Here is a 12,340-nt window from a genome sequence, read left to right as displayed (position 1 = left end):
CACCACAATAGAGCCAGTACAGCTCTATTGGCGCAAGTTTTACAACAGATACCCTTCCTGACACAATGCCAATTTTACCTGGAGAAACACACCCAGCTCCTGGTCTTCTTAAGAGGTCTCTCATCTTGACCTACCTTGCTTTACTAGGAGAGCTACGACCACAACCTTTGCCCCCCCCCCCAGGACTAAACCAAAACAACTTTTTTAGGTTCCATAGATGACTCCAAAACACAATCAGGATGTTCCCAAAAATAAAAACTGACCTCAAGCCAGTTATCCAAGATGGCCGCCATTTTTTTTTTTACTAAAACACCAATGATTTCTGTCATTATTAAGTCTATTGTTTGTTCCTACTATGTATTTTAATGATAAAGGTCTATTGGCAGCCATTTTGGACACCATTTTGAATCTTAAACCCATGAATGAATTTAGTTTAGGCACAAATGAGTTTGCTGTGACCTGCAATGGCCTTCCCATTGGATCGCTGTGATATTTAAGTTGTTTATATGTTGTGTAAAGGTGTTTAGTGAAAAAAAAATTTTTGGTGGCCATCTTGGATAACTGGCTTGAGGCCAGTTTTTATTTTTGGGAACATCCTGATTGTGTTTTGGGGTCATCTAAGGAACCTAAAAAAAGTTGGTTTGGTTTAGTCCTGGAGGGGGGAGGGGGGGTGCAAAGGTAGTGATCCTAGCTCCCCTTGTGCTTCACTTTAGAGATCTGACTCAGGCTTACTCAAAGCAGAGACAAATATGGTTTCCAGGTTGGAGCACCAGATTGGCCCATATATAATAGGGGTTATTTTATAATTGCAGATTATGCTTTTCATCATACATCCAGAACAGGAGGTGGTGCCACGTACCTGTAGTTGGAGTGCACCCCTCTTGTGTTAAGACAATGGCCCCACAAGCGAAAAACTGGATCATTATCTGATTACTGGAGTTATCTGAATATTCAAGTGGTCATGTATTACAGCAAAATGCGATATGCTATATTGGATAATGACTCTCATTGGATTAACACACCTAGGCTTCTCAGCAATAGTCCAGTTTCTTCAGTACATGCATACCATTAATCAGATTTATTTCATTCTTTTACATTTGTGCATGTATAAAAGCAATTGACGCTCCAACTTCCAGAAGTACAGTGGGATGCACTGTTATTTAGTTGGGGCTCATAACATCCTTTATCAGATCACAAAGTTCCAAGAGTCTGTTGTGTGTCCAAAAGAAATTGGAAGGACAATGGTGCTTCAGCATCTCTTGTGTGTTGTTTCAGCATTCTGAAGAGCAGATTTCTTGGCAATCTGTGTGGTTTATAGACATATATAGTGGATCTGAGCAGGGTTTGTCGTGTTCTAAAAACATGTCATATTTCTTCACTGTTTGAGTGGCACACTGCCATGAACATCTACTGCCAGTAGATGCCAGTGTTTATGGCAGTGTGAGCAGCCACACATTTGCTAAAAGTGATGGACTTACCAAAGAGTTTTCAGTTTTCAATTTGCCTTTTTTTTTACAAATAAAAAAATGACATTTACAAATACAGCTTTATTTGTAACACCCACAACACGTTTCAGTAACTGTGTTATACTGACCAGCCAACCAAGCACTGATGTCAGGAAACTAATGTACCCATAATGCAATGCGGTATGTGTGTCTAAACGCTAAAACCTTCAAAATCCGTGCATTGCTTTAAAGCTAAAACATATAGCTGATATTTTCACTTTGTAAAACGACATATGTGATGGTAATTTCAATAATTGGTCCAGAATTAGTTTGTTTAAAATTATAACCATTAGTCAAAACTGTCTGTTTGTGCAAGACTCCAGTGAAATGACTGGCAAGTCTATATAGTGTGAAGAGAAATGATCTTTTTTCCCCTTTCCTCCCTCTTCCTTTCTCTCAGCTCTCCTCTGTCTGCAGAGGATAGAGCGCTACTATTCATGGCTGTCTGCTACAAAACATGTAACAGGCACTAAAATCTTTGATTTCAAACTTTACAAATGTTTTTAACTCTTCAGCTTTATTCACTATGCCCACAAAAATATGTTAGCAGTCTAAAAGTTACCGAACTAAATTTATTATTTAGCGAAATTTCAGACCCACATCCTTTTTGAGAACAGAATTACAGACTACTGGATTGGTTGCAAATTGGAACCTTATCACAAGGTGTGATTGAAAATTCTATCATTTTGCATATTTTATATATTCGTGTGTAATCATTTGGGATGCACAGACCTTTATTTAGGGGGATTCAAGCCTGATGATACGAAAGGTGTGCCACACTCTGTATGTGACAGAGCTGGTAGAATTACACCGAGCACGGTTTCAAAGAAATATTTTGGAAAAATGGGACATGAACCTTTTCGAAGCAAGTAAAATAACCAGTGGTGCATTGAGACATTTTAAATGTCAAACCCTAAAAAAAGATACATCGAAGGTGGAATGATTCACTAGAAGTTCAGCTATTTCCACAGTCTGGTGAATGTAACGAATCAAAAGTCAAGATGCCCTTCAGCAACACAACCCCAACATCAGAGGTGTTTATAGCTGGGGTTTTTTTTCCCTAAGAAAACTGATGAATAATGGGATCAACCTTTATCATAAAAGAATGATACTTTGCTACCTGGCCTCTGTTGACTCCATCCTTAGAAACCTTTCTTTATGTTCCAAGTACACATTTCACCTCATTAAATATAATAACATTCTAATTAAAGGTTACATAGGCAGTAAAATACCGGCATGGTTACCTTTTTTAATGTGAGATTATAAAATAAGTCCCATCGGCTGCTCCCTTGTTTTTCACTCGGGGTCGCCACAGCAAATCGAGGTGGAGCTGCATGCTGAATTGGCACAAGTTTTACGACGGTTGTCCTTCCTGATGCAACTCCACATTACACAGAAGAATGTGGCAGGGGTGGGGTTTGAACCGGGAACTTTCCACACTGAAACAAAGTCCTGTCGACAGGGTGTGGCATTATTAGGTCTTAGACATTGACAGGAGTAATTTGAACCATTTCTGTCTTTTCATTCAATTCAATTTGCAGGTTTGTGTTCACCTAATTTTGTGGCAATGTCGTACATCCTATCATCCACTAAGTCCTACCATGTATTTCTTCTACTTGTGCTTCGACAAAACTAGGTGATTAGCTCATCTAGCTGCTTGAACAGTTGAATAATTAGAATCAGCTGGTTTAATGGGAGGACGGAACATAGATACTTGGACTTTTACTCACTGAAGCTGTGGATTTCCACCTCTGAATAAAAATGTAATTCTAGTAATTATTATTTGCACAAAGACAGGTATTTTGGGAAGGTTGGAGTCATTTGGTTCCACAAATGCCCAAAAATGTCTTTTAGAATTACATTAGAATCATCGCATAATTTGAAATGATGCAACCTCAAGAAAAGATGAAATTGGGAGGCACTAGAATGCTACCCTGTGGAATTCCAAGGAGTCTGTCGATTCCAGTTTCAATGTAGAAGTTCTTGGATAACTGGTCCTTTTAAGATGAAAGCACAATGATTGTTGCATAAATGTGAACCAAGACAGTAGATTCCATTTTGGCAACTGAACTCAACATAGTTAGGCAACAGTGCTAATTGCAGAAGTTCAAAGAATGTCTACCTTAACTACCTGAACAGTTAGTCTGGCTTGGTTGAAGTGAACTAAATTTCCATCCATCTGCTATCCAGTCATATGGTACAAAACCATACAACAAAACAAACCAAAATTAAGAATCCAACATTTTTGGTGGAACATTTCCATTTTACTGTAAATCTTAGGCCATTTTTGGTGAAATCATTGATTGTCCTTACAATTAACTGAAAAAAATCACTTTCATACACAACATGTTGTGGATACTGTGAAAAATACACATTTTCGCTGTTTTGTTTGGACTGCAGTGACAAGGCAGCCCTTAAAAAAAAAAGCACAAAACTCTAGTTTGTCTCCCTCTTCAACAAACTGACATCACCTGTCAGTACCAACACTTCACCTGTACTTTTTCACTTTGTCTGACATCACTGGCAGTTCTTCTCAGTGGGCTTTTTTGGATTCATCATGTTGACTGAGCAGTCTGACCGGACACTCAGCCCTAATAATCAGTGAAATGAGCAACTACTCTTTATTTTCACCTCGGAAATTTCATTCCAGCAAAGGTTTAAAATGTCATCTTCTGCTTTTTGTCATCTGTATTCTTCACCATGAAACGGTCACGATGTGGGTCAGTCACTTTAGTGTTTCCACAATGCTGGTTCTCAGCGATATGTTTTTCTTTTTATTTCCCTCGATTATGAGTACAAACAGATTTCACCCAGGTTATACGAGACCATCAAAAAGGTTTGAAATTCTGTGATGCAAACAAAATTAATCTGTGTAGTTACAAAAAGTGTGTGTGTGTGTGTGTTTGGGGAGAGATGGTGGCTGGCTTAAAAATATGATCTTCCGTTAGAACACATCTCCACAAATATCAAATACATCTCTGTGGAAACGCAAACCTAAAATCCAAGAAGCTTCAGGAAAATATTGGTATTAAATAAAACAACAAAGGCCATTGATGAAAATAGTTTATACACACAGAAAATCACTTCACAATGCTCACAGCCACCGCATCATACTGCGGTAGGATACATGCACATGAGAGGTGAGTTCCAACAGTGATGCTACGAATGCTGGCAGTTCTGTTTATTCAAGCTGCACGTGCACTCTGCTGCAGTGAACCACGAAATCCACATCATGTCCACATTCTCCATGAGGCTTCAAAGTCGGCCCACAGACTTCATTCAGTGCTTTCAAACACAATATTTCCAAACTGTAGTTCAGGTTATTTCTGCTTTCTATCCCCCTTGTATACAACCCCTGGCAAAAATAATGGAATCACCGGCCTCAGAGGATGTTCATTCAGTTGTTTAATTTTGTAGAAAAAAAGCAGATCACAGACATGACACAAAACTAAAGTCATTTCAAATGGCAACTTTCTGGCTTTAAGAAACGCTATAAGAAATCAAGAAAAAAGATTGTGGCAGTCAGTAACGGTTACTTTTTTAGACCAAGCAGAGGAAAAAAATATGGAATCACTCAATTCTGAGGAAAAAATTATGGAATCACCCTGTAAATTTCATCCCCCAAATTAACACCTGCATCAAATCAGATCTGCTCGTTGACACTGACCCTATGTGTCTTTTTGCAAGGAATGTTTTTGCAGTTTTTGCTCTATGGCAAGATGCATTATCATCTTGAAAAATGATTTCATCATCCCCAAACATCCTTTCAATTGTCCAAAATATCAACATAAAATTGTGCATTTATTGATGATGTAATGACAGCCATCTCCCCAGTGCCTTTACCTGACATGCAGCCCCATATCATCAATGACTGTGGAAATTTACATGTTCTCTTCAGGCAGTCATCTTTATAAATCTCATTGGAACAGCACCAAACAAAAGTTCCAGGATCATCATCTTGCCCAATGCAGATTTGAGATTCATTACTGAATATGACTTTCATCCAGTCACCCACAGTCCACAATTGCTTTTCCTTAGCCCATTGTAGCCTTGTTTTTTTCTGTTTAGGTGTTAATGATGCCTTTCGTTTAGCTTTTCTGTATGTAAATCCCATTTCCTTTAGGCGGTTTCTTACAGTTCGGTCACAGACGTTGACTCCAGTTTCCTCCCATTCGTTCCTCATTTGTTTTGTTGTACATTTTTCGATTTTTGAGACATATTGCTTTAAGTTTTCTGTCTTGACGCTTTGATGTCTTCCTTGGTCTACCAGTATGTTTGCCTTTAACAACCTTCCCATATTGTTTGTATTTGGTCCAGAGTTTAGACACAGCTGATTGTGAACAACCAACATCTTTTGCAACATTGCGTGATGATTTACTCTCTTTTAAGAGTTTGATAATCCTCTCCTTTGTTTCAGTTGACATCTCTCGTGTTGAAGCCATGATTTATGTCAGTCCACTTGGTGCAACAGCTCTCCAAGGTGTGTTCACTCCTTTTTAGATGCAGACTAACGAGCAGATCTGATATGATGCAGGTGTTAGTTTTGGGGATGGAAATTTACAGGGTGATTCCATAATTTTTTCCTCAGAATTGAGTGAGTCCATATTTTTTTCCTCTGCTTGGTCTAAAAAAGTAACCGTTACTGACTGCCACAATCTTTTTTTCTTGATTTCTTATAGTGTTTCTTAAAGCCAGAAGGTTGCCATTTGAAATGACTTTAGTTTTGTGTCATTTCTGTGATCTGCTTTTTTTCTACAAAATTAAACAACTGAATGAACATCCTCCGAGGCCGGTGATTCCATAATTTTTGCCAGGGGTTGTAAAACCAGTTGACCAGTCTCATTCATATTTAGCATAAGGGTGTACTTGGGTGATCCCCTGACCTTGGGGTCAGTTTCAAGGTCACAACAAGATATTCAAGATATTGCCATTCTTAGCATGATATCTCAAGAACCAGTTGACCTATGTAACCAGTGTAAAGGTCCACAGTGTACTTCCATCAGGTGGTCGGGAAATGGATCATATTTTCCAGAGAGTAACTCGCAGCAGGTGTACATTCGTGTTATCTGTATTATCAGCTCTTTAATCCTCTGGGGCCGATGCCGTCGTATATGACGGCTAAGACCAAGCTTTACTAAATTATAAATAACTTTTTAATGATATGAGATAGAAACTTACTTTTTGTTTTTGCTAAAAAGTTAACTCTGCAGACTTTCGAGAAAGCCATCAGCCATCTTTGTAGTCCTCATTGAAGCTGTGTGATGACCTGCGCAATGTGAGTGTCCAATCATAATTGGTTCACCATCACATGGTTTTCCAAAATCCAATCGTAGGGCAGATTTACTTCACGTGAAAAGCCAAAGATCATTTTCAGGAGTGATGTGTTACTAGTTGGCCCGTTTGAATAGCCCCCTGGGTGCTCCAGTGAGTACATACTATTAGTACATACTCAGTGTGCCCTGCGCCATTATGGACAGCGAAAGTGAAAGCAGACTTTGCAGACGGGGAGCCTCTGACAATCTCACGTGTTCAAACAAAGAGCGTGTAACTATCAGGATTGCTCCACTAGTTTGCATGTGAATGTTACTGGATAACTCTGTTGCTTTCTCTGCGTAAAGCACTGTTTACCATATCAATGGACAACAAAACGCATAGACCATTTTGTATATATTGTTCAAAATGTGCATTTGTGTTTGTTTGAACCTTTTTGTTGTACAGTCTTTCACACAAGACCTCAAATTACCTTTATCAAGTGTCAAAACAGTTGTTATTATAGTTTTTGTGTGTTTTGAATAAATGTGTGGAAAATTATTTTTTGCTTTATTTTTTCCTTGCCTATTTTTGATTGTAAACCTTTATTACAGTATTCTGAAAGCACAGGTTGTCCTGAAAAGAAAGAGACATAAAACTTGATTGTAGGATGCAGGGAGAGCTGTTAACAGCAATAATAAAACATCTATGCCAGGTGAGTGAACTGTCCAAAAAATACCCTCAGACCCCAGAGGGTTAATTTGGGGTTTTTGTACATTGATGTAACGTACTTTTATTTTGGCATTTGTAATTTTATTTTTGGGGTTTATTTTGTTCAGAGCTTTCAGTCGTGATGTTGTTGTTGTTCATTCATTCATTTTTTGAAGCTTGTCTGGATCGTGGCAGAAAATGAATGAAAAGTAAATCTCTTCAGCTGTTCCCTTGTTTTCACTCGGGGTCGCAACAGCAGATCCGAGGTGGATCTGCATTTTGATTTGGCACAAGTTTTGCGCCGGATGCCCTTCGTGATGCAACTCCACATTACATGGAAAAATATGGCAGGGGTGGGGTTTGAACCAGAACCTTCGCACTGAAACCAAGTGCACTAACCGCTTCTCCACCACCCGCTATGAATAAATGAATATTTTATTATTATTATTATTAATAATAATATATTCGTACTAATAATAATGAAGTTGTGATTTTTCTGTACATATGTTGCTTTCGAGTATAAGTCGCAGGATGTCCCAAACTAGTTAAAAAAGTGACTTATACTGCAGAAAGTACTGTAATTACATCTTATTCCAGCATAGATTAAGTCTATTCATTGTTTTTCATCGTGGGATTTATGAATATGGGACAAATGTAGTCATTTACGTGCAGTGATTTTTCTGAAAGTTCACCAGAGGTCCACCTGGCTGCAGCAGATTGTTTCTTTTGAGACATGAGGATGGGTCGGTTATCTGCCAGTGCTCTTCTCTAGTGGGGTGGATGAGGCAACACGCGACACCTGACCTTAACCTGGTGTTTTGATGGTAGTGGTGAAGGTTGTTGCTTCAAAATCAGTCCAAAATCTCTGACAGGTCTTCAGTCGGGTGTCTGTGAAGGTCCCATCAGTTTCAGAATCATCAGTCCTGTGACCCTTTGTGCATTACATATGGGATCATTTGTTTTGTTTCTTTGTCTGTATGTGCATTCCTGCAGTCAGGTGAGTGTGTGCAGGGTTTAAATTTTTTACAAAAACAAATGTTTGAACAATCTGAGCTTCCTGAGGTCAGCTTGTCAGCACCTATGATACAGTAAAATTACAAAGCCTTTAATAAATTCCCTGAGTGAACCTGTGATGTGTCAGGTTGTTGTAAATTCCCTGCTTTGATGCAAAGCGGCTGGTTGTGCAGAGTGCATGTAGAAAAGTTGGCAGTCTTTGGTTTTATCTGTTGTGTGCACAGCGCAGTGCACGCAGAACTGTTGTGGTGTGCAGATTCTCTCTGACACGCAGTCACAATCACACAGCCTTATCTCTGCTCACCTTCTGCCGACTCCCCCAGGCAGCCAGCGCTGCCGTGTCCTCGGCTCCACCACAGTGTCGATGCTCTATTTGTGTGTCTGTGCGCATCCTGGTACAGATATTTTTAGAATTCCTAAATGCTGCACAGTGTTCAACCTGCATTTTGGAAGCAATAATAATAATGCATAAATCTGTTTGTGTCACAGCAAATACTTGCAGGAAAGTAAATGCGGTGTAGGTTTAAATATATATATTATATAAAAAATATAATATTATATATAAAATGTTAGGTGTAGGTTTATATATTCCATTTTGTATGACAAGTGTGTTTCTTTTTCTGGTGAATGGTCTCTGTGTCGATTCCGTTCATCTCCCGTGTGCTTTGCTGACCTTCCAGTAGGCCCAGGCTCTTCTTCCTCTCCTCTTCTCCACTTCCTCCTCCTGGCACAGATGTCAGATCTGTGGCACAGCCAGACCTACTTGACTAATGTTTCAGCTCTGGGTGGAGATTTGGTGCACAGATGTTTGGATGAGAATGTGAGGTCAGGAGCTCATTTATGCACTTTGTAAATTCACGCCTGCAGAGTGTGTGTGGTTTGCCACTTCACAGCTACATGTTTTATACATGTTTAAATATAACTACAAACTCTAAGCCCAATGGAGGCAAGCAGCGGCAGGCTTGGTGGCTGCCAGATTTAGGCTTTGGGAATTAAACCGGAGAGCTCATTTCAAGCTTTCCATACAAAGACATGCATATTCTGTGAGAGGCTACATTCATACAAACTGCTCTCTCCGGGGTTGTGTGGATTTGTGTTTTAAGTTTTAGGCTCTGTGAAACAAAAAGAAAATAGCCTGTTATTTCTCTGATTAGTACATTTCTGCACTGAAGACTTTTTGTATATATATCTCAACATTCACAAAGGCTAGATGGATGACGATCAGTTCCTTCGGCTGCTTCCTTGTTTCGGGGGTCGCCACTGCAGATCTGAGATTTGCATGTTGATTTGGCACAAATTTTATACCGGATGCCTGCTTCCTGACGAAGCTCCTCATCACATGAAGAACGGGCAGGGGTGGGTTTTGAACCAGGAACCTGCCACAATGGAAACAAGTGCACTTAACCACTTAACCACCAGTGGATGGATGATTTCACCATGATCCAAAGCATATATTGATCGGCAAAGTGAGATTGATTGGTATGAATGACTTCATAATGAAGTCATATGAGGAAGTCACATACATAGTCAAAAACATTATAGACATATGTACATTTACTTGTATATTTATATTGTGGCTTGTAGAGTGAGCAGGGTATGCATCATGCCTCTGATGCCTTTCATAGGGGAGGTGATGGTCTAGTGGTTAAACGTTGGGCTTGAGACCAGAGGATACTTGGTTCAAATTCTAGCCTGACCAGAAAATCACTAAGGGCCCTTGGGCAAGGTCTTTAATCCCCTAGTTGCTCCCAGTGTGTAGTGAGCGCCTTGTATGGCAGCACCCTCACGTTGGGGTGAATGTGAGGCATTATTGTAAAGCACTTTGAGTGTCTGATGCAGATGGAAAAGCGCTATATAAATGCAGTCCATTTATCATTTGAGTTTTGGAATGTAGCCACTGTGAAACAATCAGAACGTAACAGCGAACATATGCGATTTAGTGCATTTGTGTGCAGAAAAGGTCCGTCTCTGTCACCGACAGCCACACATGCTCCTAATTTCCATTATCCATCCAGCATCCACTAAGCATGCAGCAGGTAGCAGGCAGATTGGAGGGATATTACATAAGCAACACTAAAAGCTGCTTTTTCAGTTCGTCTTGCCCTTCAAAGTTTGTCACATTTTAATTAATACTTGAGATGATGAATGAAAATCATTTGTCGATTAGACAGGTACTATTAGTCATCAACTAGTCTGCAACTAATCTTTACAATAAATGGCTAAGATCAAATCTAAGCAGTGAAACTCCAAATTGACTTTAATTAAAAATACTATAGAACTACAAGTTGATAACATGGTATTAACACAATGAGCTACGTGGAGACAACATTGGTGGTACGACAAGATGGAACGCATTTATTCAAAGCCCCTAAGTGAAGGTCGTGCCGGCTGTTGGTGGATGTTGGCCTGTGTTGGTTACTTCTTGATCTCGGTCCTCACTGAAACTATCTTTGTAAGGGTACGCTGTCTGTTTTTGACAGCTGTGCAAGAAAATCTGAATTATCTCACAAGTCAACCAGAAGAAAACTAATCAACTACTATTACTAGCGACAAGTAGAGTACTAGCTAGTGGTAGTAGACAATTACAGCTACTTCTCCCTACCCTAATTATATTCACGTTCTCCTCATTATGTGCCCTTTTAATTTGAAGACATACAAATTTGTATTTTTTTTTAGTTATTGTGTTCATCAACGGGAGGGCATAGGATTCATTCAGTTATCTATCGATTTGAGTGTTCGTACCTAAAGCCTAGACGTACTCGGGGTTTGACAAGGTGAGAAGAGAACTCTGTTCCCAGGAGAACTCTGCTCAGGTTAAGAACTCAACCCAGGTTAGGAGTAGGGGTAGGGTTCAGGTTCACACCTGGGGCTGACTTTTCATGTATCCTTTGTCAAAGGCAGGACTAAGAAATCCAGGATGAAAGTAAATGTGAGGTTTGATGCTGCTAAGTCAGACCAGGTGGAAGTAATTCGTACTAAAGGACATTCATAGTTTCCTACAACAGACCACAAGGCCAATCACAGATTTATGGATACTGAAAAGGAGAAGACGTGTGCTGCATACTTTACACCCACTGAGCAACTACTAATGGAAGCATCAGTAATAAACAGCAGCCATAAAAGAGAGGAAAAAGTGTGGCAGACAATAAAAGACCATCCGAATGCACATGGAGGCTAAAAATATACATTTATTGACCGAGAGTCTGTCATTTGCACAAATGATCTAATTAACAGGTGTAGACTTTGATAAGTTTAATAAAAACACATTAGTTGTCAATCACCTTGACCCCTAAAAGAATCAAGGCTTCCTGTTAGAGTGGTCCAGAATAGACTAGCCATGCAGATTATGTCTCCATAGCAACTTGTACCATTGTTTTGATAACTCCAAAATAAAGAGTGAAATTAAATCATGATAACTGGAAAGCCTCATTTTAATCTGTTTTCCCCTTTTTTTATGGTTTTCAGGTTTGGGATCATGTACTCGTGCTGCTCGTTATCACATTCACCCCATTGGGGAAATAGTTACAGATAGATGGTTACTTTGGAGAGACAGGGATGACTGAGGGGGTGGAGTTATGGTTAGGGTTAAGGGAAGAGAGAGGGTTAGAAATGGTAAAATAAAAACCACGTCACAAAAATGTGACTGATTTCATGACAGGAGCATGAAAAATAAGCACGAGACTGGACTGAGTACATTGTGCGGAGAGTTTGTGTAATGGACTATATGGAGTATGATGCATGTCCAGTGTATGTGCAGAAAAGCAGCACAAGGGTCCAACATAAAGTAGCTCTCTGGCTCACTCCATATTATCATAGATTACTGTTTAGTGTTTGAGAATAATGTGGAAAATAACTTAATG

The 12,340-nt window shown here is 39.5% G+C and overlaps 1 protein-coding gene across 1 annotated transcript in view; it reads left to right on the top strand.

Moving 5' to 3' along the window:
• The window catches only part of znf385c (zinc finger protein 385C), a 453,093-nt gene that overhangs the window by 129,581 nt on the left and 311,172 nt on the right, over nucleotides 1–12,340 (top strand). The gene's annotated exons all lie outside the window — the stretch shown is intronic.

The sequence above is a fragment of the Thalassophryne amazonica genome, chromosome 16 (assembly GCF_902500255.1).
Source record: "Thalassophryne amazonica chromosome 16, fThaAma1.1, whole genome shotgun sequence".
In the NCBI taxonomy this organism is placed as follows: Eukaryota; Metazoa; Chordata; class Actinopteri; order Batrachoidiformes; family Batrachoididae; genus Thalassophryne; species Thalassophryne amazonica.
The sequence above is the reverse complement of the archived record's forward strand: the minus strand, read 5'-3'. Positions and strand labels throughout refer to the sequence as shown.